The sequence below is a fragment of the Cavia porcellus genome, unplaced genomic scaffold (assembly GCF_034190915.1).
Source record: "Cavia porcellus strain 051 isolate PalLab524CR breed Dunkin Hartley unplaced genomic scaffold, mCavPor4.1 scaffold_1, whole genome shotgun sequence".
Taxonomy (NCBI): domain Eukaryota; kingdom Metazoa; phylum Chordata; class Mammalia; order Rodentia; family Caviidae; genus Cavia; species Cavia porcellus.
In genome coordinates this window covers 116,418,172-116,431,472 of record NW_026947484.1, presented here as the reverse complement: position 1 = coordinate 116,431,472, position 13,301 = coordinate 116,418,172, and positions in this window count along the sequence as shown.

Here is a 13,301-nt window from a genome sequence, read left to right as displayed (position 1 = left end):
GCCCCGCGCGCTGCAGCGCCCCCGGGGTGCGCGCCGAGGCACTGCGGACTAGTGACCTGCGGGCGGGCCAGCAGGAAGTCAAGTCTCCACATCCTGAGGGGTGGGAAACTTGCCCTGGTGTGCTACACCCAGCTGACAGATGAGCAGCACTTACCGTGTGCCGGATTCTGAGCTGCGAGATTCTTCTCTCCTCACCAACACAGAAACTGTCGTTATCCCTAGTCTACAGGTGAGGGGAACTGAGGCGCAAAGCAGCAGTGTTTCAGCTTGTCAAGGAGACTCAGCTTAGTAACTTAGAGAGACCACAGTTGAACCCAGCCCTGGAAGACACATGCTAGCTCTTCAGCAGACCTTTCAGGGTCTCCCATCCAGCTTCTTTCTCCTCCGGATACTGTAGCCCAAGGGTACTAGCTGTCTCCTTCAGGCTGTCCTACAGAGTAAAAGCAGAAATAACCCTGGGGAGGCGGAGGACAGCCTTGATCTGCTCCCTTGGGGAGAGGTGGTGGGATGAAAGCCTTTAGGTGCATCCCTTACCTCTCTTTCATGTTGCCTTGGTACCTTCTCTGACTTCACTGAGGAAATGGTTGGCGATCCTATGGGAGTGAGAGGCTCTCAGTAGTACCAGACCCACACCGACGTGCTACTGGGGTGAGGAATTCACAAAAACAACTGCGAATAACCTCTCTGGAGTCTGCTTCAGCCGAAGGGCCTCCAAGTTTTTGCTTCATTTCAGGGACTCCAGCAAGAGTCTGGTAAAGCCTTGGGAGACTTGTCAGGTGAGGGATAGTTCTCTGTGCTGAGTTCTCTGGGACCACCACAGATTTTCCTCTCCAAACACAACAGGCCCTCCTGGATGCAAGTTTATGGGACAGAGTAGGGCAAACTCCAGGAGGACATGAATTCATAAGACACAGGATATGACACAAATGCAAATATAAAAAAAATCACCATTGAATAACATTCTGTGTGACTCTGAATTATTAGAGTAGACAGATGGAGCGACTTGATTGATTGATTGATTGATTAACTGACTGATTGGAGAATGGACCCCAGAGACTTTGCATTGAGCTATATCCCCATCCTTTAAAAAAGGACGTTTCTCAGGTTGGCCTCAAAGTTGTGGCCTCTTACCTCAGCCTCCCAAGTAGCTAGTATTAGTGCCATGTGCATCTGGCTTATAGTTTTAAATACATGTGATAAATATATTTAAGGAGATGAGGTATGATATTAGCAATGTGATGCAGGAAAAATATCATGAAATTAAGACAAATAGAGAGCAAGTAAGAAAAATTAGAATGAGTATGTATCAATACTAGTTATTGATAATATGGTCTAAATAGAGTTGATGCAGTTGAAGGTGAATTAGTGATTAGAAGAGCAGTTGCAACACCTCTCCAGAGGCAGTGGGAAAAGTCAGAATAAGGTAAGTGTATTGTCAGTGTCCCGTTGCTGTGACAAAATAATCTTGAGATAGACAAATTAAGTGGAAAGATTTTGGCTTATAGATTCAGTGATTTCGGTCCATGGTCAACTTGCTCCATTGGTTTTAGGCCCTGCAAAAGCAGAAACAATGTGACAGAAGCAGAGAGAGGGAGAAAGAGAGAGAGAGAGAGAGAGAGAGAGAGAGAGAGAGAGAGAGAACCAGAGAGAATGTGCCAGGGACCACACATAGTCCCCAAGTTCATATTCCATGACCCTCAAGTAGCCTCCATCTCCTGCTTCTGTCACCTCTCAATAAGGCCATCAAATTATGATCTCACCAGTGGGTTTTCCCAGGGGTGAAGTCAGAGCCCTCACCACCAGGTCACCTCCCCAAAGCCTCACCTCACAGTGTTGCTGCATTGGGGATTAAACCTTCAACACAATGAGCATTTGAGGAGACATTTTTGATACAAATTGTAACAAGAAGGCAGTTCAGTTTTTAATTTTCTAACACATAAAAAGTAGAACCAAGAGAAGGAGTGATAGGAAAGTGAAGAAAAGGAGATATCTGAAGACGTAATGAAAGTCAAGTCCCACAGTTAAAAGGAAGAAATACATCTTATATTGAAAGGGCATTTTTCACTGGGCAAAGTGTTGCACGCCTGTAATCCCAGCTACTCAGGAGGCTGAGGCAGGAGGATAGAGTCAGAGACTGATTTGGAAATGTCACAAGACCCTTTTTCTTGCTTGGTGTTAGAAATCATGCCAAGTTCTAGGTTCATCCTCGAGAATGACAAATAAATGAATAAATATAAATAAAAATTAAAAAAATAGATATTTAAGAACAATAATTTTGAACTTGTAATTTCCTAATGAAAACTAGATTTTCACTAGAATGTGAGGATTTAATAAGAACATCAGTATGAAAAATCTACTTGGATGACATTCTCAAGAGGAAGTAATTAAACTAGAAAAAAACTCAGGGTGATACAATAAATACAGGAAAACTGGCAAAATATTTAGGCTAAATTTACTATTAGTGTCTTAGAAAAAAAGAATTAGTCACCTTATTATGCTACAAAAATCTAGGAACACTCCAGATATCCAGTATATCTAAATATCCTATTAATCATGCTATGATCACACATCCATATGATGAAATGCTACACAGTGTTATGAAGGGGAGAACTTCTTACATAGGCAGCAACTAGGATGGATTTCAAAAGCATATTAAGTGAAAGAAGCCAGACATAATAAATTAATCTATGAGCCCATTTATGTGCCATTTTAGAAAGGGTAAAAGTTTGGGAATAGACAACAGATCAGTGGTGGTCAAGTGCTGGGGGTGTGGGAACCTGAAGGAACTTTGGGTGTGATGGAAATAGTGTGTCATACAACATGGGAGAATTTTGTTAGAAGTCAGATGTACAAAGTCAGAGTTCTTAAAACTCTAAAAAATAGTCTAGAAACAAGAAAAGTACATTGTTAACAATCAAGAACTACAATTCTAGACAAGATCAAATTTATGAAGTGTACAGACTTTGGAGAGGAATTAGAGGCCACAGTGACGCAACAGTGTGGTACAGTAGTGCTGTCTAAGCCAGGCATGGTGGTGCACGCCTGTAATCCCAACACCTGGGAGGCTGAAGCAGGAGGACTACTGTGAATTTGAGGCCTGAGCTATAACATAGCAAGACCCTTAAAAAAAAGTCCTATTTAAAGAGTGGTCCACAAATTTTTTGTTAATCATTTGCACTGAGATGAGAAGCTCATACCAGAATGCAAATCACTTATGTCGTAAACAAATTCTTCAGGCTGACATTATTTTCATAGCAAGATGTCCTTGATGAAGGAAATGTGTATTGATTTGTATTCAGATTTAAAGACCTTACCTCATTCAGGTAAAGAACTTTAAATAGTACTGAGAGTACTAGCTGATGTAGGAGAAAGCTGATAATATAGATAATGTTAACAAATCAACAGGAATAATCAGGTGAAAATATAAGTTGTACATTTTGCCAAGTATGGTGGCGCACACCTGTAATCCCAGCATTTGGGGTGCTGAGACAGGAAGATTGTGGTGAGTTTGAGGCCAGCTTGAGCTACATGTGCAAGTCAAGGCCAGCCTGCACTGCATAGTGAGTCTCTCTCAAAAAAACCAAAAACAGCCTCCTCCCTTTGTCCATTGTCCCTGGACCACAGGCTGGTGAGGGAGTCTGGGTTCAGCTCCGCCCTTCCTCCATCCACTCAGATAGCACAGCTGGTGTGAGGAGTGTGAATTCGGCTCCCCTTTTCCTCTACTGACACAGGAGGTGGGACAGTGCATCTGATGAGAGAATCCTGTCTCCAGTGGTGAGAGTCAGGGCCTGGAAACCTGTACAAATGCTAGTGATGCAGTGGGACCCTGGCTAAGGTGCACACGATGGACAGGCAGAACTAGAGGTATGGATATATCAATGCACCATGAGCAGTAGGATCCAACAAGTGATCTGTAACCTTTCTTTTTGTTTTATTCTACTCATCCTCTTCCATTCTTTCATCACTTGACTTTATGATACTTTCATGTGAATAAACATTGTCTCTTATCATTCTGATCCACTTCAAATCACCTAGGCCTTCTCTTACTCCTTCTCTCCTATGTCCTACAATTACTCAAAACCTGGGTGATCATTCTGTGCCCCCAACTTTGTTCCTACCATATTTAACTGCTGCATTCAAGAAATACATTTAACCCAAAAAGAAGCTCATAGACTAAAATTCAAAGGATGGAAAAAAATTCTTCATGCTACAGGAACCCAGAGAAAAGCAAGGGTAGCTTTTCTATTTGCAGACAACACAACCTTTAAGTCAAAACTGACCAACAGAGATGAAGAAGGTCACTACATTAAGGAATTACTTAATTACGGAAAAACTTCAGGAAGAAGAGATAGCAATCATAATATTTATGCACCAAACACAAATTCACACAACTGCATAAAACAAATATTAACAGACATAAAAAATACAAATAAGCACTAATACAGTTGTAGTGAGGGACCTTAATACTCTACTCTCTAGATAGATCACCTAGACAAAATCAACAAAGAGATACCAGAATTAAACCAAGCCTGTGAGCAAATGGACTTGGTGGATGTCTACAGAATATTCCACCTTAAGACATCAGAATATACACTCTTCTCAGCTGCACATGGGATGTTCTCCAAAATACATTATACATTAGCTGGCAAAACACATTTAAGTAAATGCAAAGGAACTGAAATCATCCCATGCATACAGTCTGACCATAGTGCAATGGAACTGGAAATCAATGACAAATGAAATCACAAAAACTACATTAACACATGGATATTAGACAACACTCCTTTGAACAACCAAAGGACCACGGAGGAAATTAAAGACAAAATTGAAAAGTATTTACAACTAAATGATAATGCCGATATAACATGCCAAAATTTATGGGATCCAATGAAAACAGTCTTCTGAGGAAAATTTATAGTGATAAACTCACGCATCAGGAAAACAGAATGAGTTCAAATAACTGACATAATGTTGAACTTCAAACTTCTAGAAAAAGATGAATAAATCAAGCCTAACGCTCATGTGAGGGAAGAAATTACAAGAAAAGAGCAGAAATTAATACAATAGACACTAAGAAAACAATACAAAGAATCAATGAATCAAAAGGTTATCTCTTTGAAGGAACAAATAAAATTGATAAACCATTAGCCAGCCTCAACACAAAGAAGAAGAAAAACACAGATTCAAGCAATTAAGAATGCAAAGGGGGAAATCAAAATGGAGATCCTACAGAAATTCAGGAGAGCTTCAACACCTTCTCTGAGAACCTCTATTGTAATAAGATGGAAAACACAGAAAATAAATGGACAAGTTTCTAGATACAATCAAATTGCCAAGACTAAATCAAGGGGACAAAAAATTCTAAATAACCTGAAATCAGCCAATGAAATTGAAAATGGAATAAAAAATTCACCAACAAGGAAAAGCCCACATCCTGATGAATTCACTGATGAACTGTACAAGAAATTTAGAGAACTAATGCCACTAATGCTGAAACTCTTTAAAGAAATTGAGAGAGAAGTAGTACTTCCAAAATCATTCCAATACTTGGACACAAATATTACTTGGTTCCAAAATCAGAAAAGAGCCCACCCAAAAAAGGAAACTACAGGCCAATAGCCCTAAGGAACATAGATTTAAAAATCTTTAATAATATACTGATGAGCAGAATGCAGCAAATCATCAAGAAGATTTATATACCATGACCAAGTAGGATTCATCCCAGGGATGCAGGGATGGTTCAACATATGGACATCAATAAAATTAATCCACCATATTAACAGAACCAAAGATAAAAATCACATGATCATCTAAATAGATGCAGAAAAAGCATTTGACACAGTCCAACTTCCATTCATAATACTACAGAAAGCTGGATTAAGTGGTCTTTTCCTCAATCTGATAAAAGCCATCTCTGACAAACAAACAGCTGTACATCCTGTTAAATGATCAAAAACTGAAAATTTTTACTCTAAAGTCAGGAACAAAACAAGGATGTCCATTGTCATTCCTATTGAATACAGTTCTGCAAACATTATCCAGGGAAACTAGACAAGAGAAAAAAAAATAAAAGGAATAAAAATAGGAAAGAAAGAAATTAAATTATCATTATTTGCAGATTGACATGATATGCTACATAAAAGACTCCAAAACTCCACCAAAAACCTTGTAAATATCCAATTTCAGTAGCATAGCAGGATACAACGTCAAAGCTCAAAAAGCATTGGTATTGCTGGACACAAGTAACAAACTCACGGAGAGTAAAATTAGGGAACGCACACCCTTCACAATAGCATCTTTAAAAAAACGAAATACTTAGGAATCGATCTAACAAAGAATGTAAAAGATCTGTACAGTGAAAATTACCTTAAGGAAATGGAAGAAAATATCAGAAAAAAGAAATGTATCCTTTGCTCTTAGACTTAAAGCAAACAATGAAAATGGCTATACTTCTAAAACCTCTATGCAGATTTAATGTAAGACCAATCAAAATACCATGAGCATACCTTGCACACAAAGAGAAAACATTCCTAAAATTCACTTGGAACCAGAAAATATTTTGAATAGCAAAGACAATCTTGGGCAATAAAGGCAAGTCAGGGGACATCACAATCCCAGATCTGAAATTATACTACAAAGCTACTGTGATAAAATCAACATGGTACTGGGGGGGGGGGGCGCGGACAGGCCTGATGATCAGTGGAACAGAATAACAGTTGCAGATGTAACTGTAAACACACTCATCTGCCTTATCTTTGACAAAGGTGCCAAACATGTTCACTGGAAGAAATACAATTTCTTTAGTAGATGGTGCTGGATATACTGGTTCTTCACATACCAAAGACTAAAACTAGACCCATGTCTATCACCATGCACTAAGCTAATGTCAAAATGGACCAAAGATCTAACTATTAAAATAGAACCACTAAGTTTACTGAGAGAGAAAATAGTAGAAATCTTGAACACATAAGTGTAGGCAGAAGCTTCATGAACAAAACCCAGACTGCAAGGGAAATATTACCAAAAATCAATAAGTAGGATCTCGCCTTATCAAGAAGCTTTTGTACAATGTAAGAAATCACCAACAGAGTGAAAAGACAACCCACAGAGTGGAAAAAAGTTATAGCCAGTTGTCCCACAGACAAAGGACTTATATCTAGAACATATAAAGAATTTTAAAAAATCAGACCCCCAAATTCAAAGGCCCAATCCAAAAATGGGCATCTGAAATGAATACACTCTTCTCAGATGAAGAAACACAAATGACAAATAAATACATGAAAAAAATCGACATCATTGGCTATTCAAGAGATGTAAATTAAAATAATACTAAGATTCTATCTCACACAGGAAGAACGGCTAGCATCAAAAAATCAACTCATAACAAATTCTGGGTGTGCTGCTGGGAAAAAGGAACTCTTTTCCACTGTTGGTGGGAGTGTAGATTGGTGCAACCTCTGTGGAAATCAGTGTGGAGATTACTCAAAAAACCAAGACTAGAGGTCTCATTTGACCCAGCTATTCCCCTTCTGGGTATCTTCCCAGAAGAATTAAAAATATCATACCATAGTGATATATGTGTACCCATGTTTATAGCAGCACAATTTGTAATAGCTAAATCTTGGATACAACCCAAATGCCCGCCAACTGAGGAACGGATAAAAAAGATGATTGTTTAATATAATGGAGTGCTATTCAGCCATAAAAAATGATGAACTTGAGACTTTTACAGGAAAATGGATGCAACTCAAGACCATACTAATAAATGGAATAAATCAAACCCATATATGTAAACATCACATTGGGTCACTAGTGTGAGAAGCTGAGTAAGTAAGTAAGATTTAAAATGCACAGTGGATATTGAGATGTGGGAAGAAGTTGATCAAAAGAAAAGAAACTGTAGGGGGTTGGGGATTTAGCTTAGCGGCATAAGCACCTGCCTTGCAAGCAGGCGGTCGTGAGTTCGATGCCCGGTACCGATAAAAGACAAAAAAAAAAAAAAAAAAAAAAAAAAAAAAGAAAAGAAACTGTGATGGGGGAAAGGGGAAAGGACAACAGGGGAAAAGAAAGAATATATGTGTACAAAGAAAGAATATATGTGTATATAGTTAAGGTAGTTATACAGCTAGTTCCTCTTTGTTCATTGAAAAGAAAGGTTTGTGCTAAAATTGTTTGCATAAGACATCATGCCTGTATCTTGTACTCTGAATAACTAGTATAAAGATAGCAATATGCAACGTAGTATTTATTGTAACTGTCCTGTTAACCTGTTTTGAAACCGTTTCATTGTTATTTTAGCTTCTTTCTGTTTAAAATGGTAAAAAGGAAAACAAAAAGGAATAAATGCTTATAAGTTTCAGCTATCATTAAAAAAGAGTAGAACATACAACTTTTAAAGCAGCAGAAGAAAATTGTACCCAATGAAAGGCAAGAAAGAAGGGGAAAAGGGAAACATGTTGGGCTATATGAAGTCTGATAGCAGAAGCAAAATGCTAACAGTAACTTTTAGTTTCAGAGTCCTTAATATGCTCTAGATGTTTTTTGGAGTGTTTCTTGTTTAGTCCTCATAATAACCCTATGAATGGCTCCTATTTTATCCTTGGTTTAAGGATGAGAACACTGAGGTTAAATACTTTGCTAGAAAGTGGCAAACCATGACTGAAAGTGGACAGTATGGATCTGAGCCCGTACTTGGCCCCGTGTCGCCTGACTAGAGCTGCAAAAACAAGGAAATTAAGTGCCTTAGACTTGCCAGGTAAAAATAGAGCCTCGAACGAGGCTCAAAAATGAGACTCAAAATATATTTTCTGCATGAGACTTACTTAAACAATGAGGCACTGAAAAGTTAAAATTGAAAGGCTCAAAAAAGATACAGCAAGAAAACATGAACCAAAAAAGTTAAATAGTAATTAAAAATTGTTTTCTGTTAGTACATGTTTGCAATTCACGCAGTTTGCAGTCATATTGGAGAGTAGCTATATTGTTGGGGCACAATTATAATGTAAGAAAACATTTATAAAACAGTAAATGTGTAGATATTTTATGAGACAAATTAAAGGTCTCTAACCAAGTTTCTGCTCCTGAATTCAACTGACCTTAACAGTGTCTAATTGACCTTGATAGCTGCATACCTCTGATAAGTACTGAGTCAGAGTAATTGTTTATACCTTAAGGCACCCTGGGCTAGTCAAGGACACCTTTATACTCACTCTGTAGGGCCCCACTCCCCTGATCCTGAAATGAAGGCCACCTCCACTGGTTCCTGGAATGTTTCTATATTGTGATAAACAATTCCTTTGTTTCAAGGAATCTGTTCAAGACTAGCCTGCCTGTCAGTATATAATTTAAGGCATGTAACCAATTATGTAACATTTTGTAACTTGCTTTCTACTCCTGCTTCTGAATTCTATATAAACTAAGCTCTATAAACTCAAGACTGTTGCCTTTTTGAAGCCATACAATGTTTTCACTCATTAATTGGATTGGTTTTAATCTGGGTTGTTCTATTTTATTGTCTGTGATACTATGAATAGCTATTTTGAAGAAAATAAGACAGCGTAATAGCTAGTGCTGATTTAATATCATCCTGTTTTGAAGCCCCATCAAGTTGTTCGTGTGTTTTCACTGGTTTTAACATGTTGTATCTTATTATATTTTAATGTATGCAATAGTATAAGCAAAATTTTTTATAGGCAAGGAGACAATATAGAAACCAATGTTCGGTCTCTGTTCGCTGGTTCTAAATACCCTGCAATCTTTCATTGTCTTGAATGGTTTCACACTGTTTTGATAAGTTTGATGCTATAGTATACGAAGTTAGACTCAAATATTTCAAGGAAAGAGACACTATGGTAACTACTACTAATGTCAGGCTGTCTGGTGGTGAAACACAATGATGCTTAAATTGTTCGGTTCTGACCTGTGTTGTTCTATTGATATGTTCTTCTTTATCTCAATCTCCCCTCTTTTTTTTCCTTTTTTAAAAATTAATTTATTTCTTAGCATCTTTTAATTAAGGGAAAACTAAATTAAAAATAGCGGGATATATTATAGTAACTTTTTTGTTTTCCTATTAACCTGATTTGAACCCCTGTATTGTTCTCCACATCTTGTTCTGACTGATTTTATTATATTCTGTTGTGTTTAATAGTATCAAATTTGAGGGTATAGGCAACCACTTGGAAGGCAACCAGATATTCTATGATGCCCATTATGGTTTGACTATTATCTTCTTTGGAAGTCCTGTAAGGTCTCCAATGTGGGTTTTATTGGTCTTCTGTACTGTTTTGTTCAATTCTTTTATACCAGCTGATATAAGCAACTCTTTTTAGGATAACAAGAGGCATAATGGTAACCATTGTTGATCACCTAGTAATCTCTTTTTGCATTATATACTATGTCCATCCTCCAGTTCTGACTGTTTTACTTTGTCACATTGGGGTTTTTTTTGTTTTTTTTTTTTTTTTGCTCTGTTTTATTTTGTTTTTTCTTTTCCTCTTCAAAGAAAAAGTTATAAGAACTGTGGGAGTAATGGAACCCAAAATGTGTGATTGTTAGCGTAAAAAAGAGAGGAAAGAAAGTATCTAAAGGATATAACTGTATATTTAAGTGTGTAGGATAGAAAACCATATTACTGAGTTTGTGTTGGATCATTGTACAGAACTGTCTGCAATCTCACTGGTATTAATGTCCACTTTGTATGCTTTAATTTTGTAACCTGGACAACTGTCTCTGAGATGACAATATGTAATCTATTAACTAGTGAATTCTTACTGTATATTTTTTCTCTTGAAATTCTGTATTACTTGTAGCCTTTTACTGTTTTGTTTTGTTTTGTTTTTCTCTTTAAATGAAAAAAAAAGACTGTTGCCTTTGGGAGCTGTTCCACAATAGTCCACTGGTCTGAGGATGCAACAGTCCACTGGCATAAAGATTGAACACTGCCTTCCTATCCCCTCAGTGCAGTCTTCCTTAGGTTTGACTTGGGAATTTTCCTACAACAATATGTACACATGAGAGCTTGTTTCTCTTTCTTTTTAAAATTCCAGTCGCCTTCCCCTCCCCCTTCCTCCCTTCCTTCTCTGCTTTCCCCATCCCATTTTTCATTCTCATTGATATTATTAATCTTAGTTCATGTTATGGGTTATAATGTTTACATTACCTGAGGCTATTAGGTTCTTGTATATGGCACATCTTCATTCTACTTATTTCTCCATCCCCTCTTGCTCACCCCTCGTGCTTTTTCCCTGGACCACTTCCCTACTGCAGGAGATCCATCTCCTTGTTCCCTTTTATCCAACCTTCATTATTACCTTCATTTGTACCTTGCCTCACTCAAGTGAGAGCTACCATACAGTATTTAAGCTTGTGTGTTTGGGTTTCTTCACTCACCATTGTATTTTGTACAAATGTCTCAAATCTCTCATTCTTTTTTTTGTCATTTTTGTCATTTTCTTTATTTTAGTATATGTGCTAATAAGGTGAGCACAAAGATGTCATTCTTTTTTAAATTTTATGTTAAAAGGGTAAAACGAAACATAACAAAACAGAACAAAGCAAATCAGAAGCAAAACAACGTAAGTGACACAGATTTCAAAGCAAGACAACAGAAGATTTACAGTGGCTACCATAATGTCTCTTGTTTTCTTCTAAATAGTTGTCTATATCTTCGCACAAAATGAATTCATACAAAACAAAATAGTATAAAGCTAGTTGGAACAGAGTAATGAAAGCATTACAGGCCTTCAAAATCAGACAATAAGGAAATCAACAGTGGCTGCTGTAATGTCTCTTGTTCTCTTCAAAATAGCTGTCCATATCTTCATGCATGTTGAAATAAACAATACAAAACAGACTAAAACCACTCTGAACAAAGAATAGAAGCATTACTGGATTTCAGGATGATGATACTGAATCAGCAGTGTATACAATAATGTCTATTTTTCTTCAAAGCAGCTGTTCATTTCATCACACATAGTATAATTGATTCTCATAAACAGTTCAGAAGTTTTAGGCATGTATAAGCCTCTACGTATATACTTATCCTTTCTGCATTAGAGCAAAAAATAAACAAAACAGATTACTACAAAAATAAGAAACAAAAAAGACAAGTAAATGACAACAGCAAAGAGCCCAAAACAATGATGATATAGGCTTTCAAAACATGGTGGTAGGAACAGAACTAAGGTTGATATTTTACATAATGATCTTCAAGAGTCCTCAGGTCACCAGACACAAGCATGCAAAATTGTTCCAATCCTATGAACATTGACTGCTTTGTTCTATGAACTTATAGAATTTGTAGCATAATCAACTTAGCTATCCTAAGTGTGTTTATAAAAATATTGATTTTTTCCCTTCCTTTTTCTTTTTCCTCCTTTTCCCTGAGATATTATTTTTTCCCCTTTGAGCAGATTCTTGCCCTTTTACTGTATTTATTGAGGGTTTTGTATCTTAAGTACTCTTACCATTTCTTATACTAGGGAGACAAAATGGTATTTACTCATATGGATTTGATGTATTTCACTTTATGAGTATGGTCTCAAGTTGCATCCACTTACTTATAAATATCTCAAGTTGATCATTCTTTATAGCTGAGTAGTATTCCATTGTATAAAAATATCACATTTTTTTTATACATTCTTCATAGTTGATAGACATTTAGGTTGTTTCCAAGATATGGCTATTACAAATTGTGCTGCTATAAACATGGTTGCACATATATCACTGTGATATGATGTTTTCAGTTCTTCTGGGAATATGCCCAGAAGTGGAATAGGTGGGTCAAATGGGACTTCCAATCTCAGCTTTTTGAGGAATCTCCAGACTGACCTCCACAGTGGTTGCATCAGTCTACACTCCCACCAACAGTGCAAAAGAGTTCCTTTTTTCCCTGAAGCCTCTCCAGCATTTGTTGTTGGTAGTTTTCTTTATCCGGGCCATTCTTTGTGGAGTGAGATGGAATTTCAGTGTGGTTTTAATTTGCATTTCTCTAATGACCAATGATGCTGAATGTTTTTTCATTATTTGAAATTTGTATTTGTTTATCTGGGAAGTATGTATTCATCTAAGATGCCCATTTTTGGATTGGGTCTTTGAATTTCAGGGATCTGATTTTTTAAAAATTCTTAATATGTTCTACACAGAAGTCCCTTGTCTGAGGGATAGTTGGACATTTCTTTCGACATGCAAAAACTTCTTAATAAAATGAGATCCCAGTTATTGATTCTGGGAAGTATTTCCCATGTGGCTTGATTTTCATTGATGAATTCTCCATCAATTTTGAAGGACAGTTTTTCAGG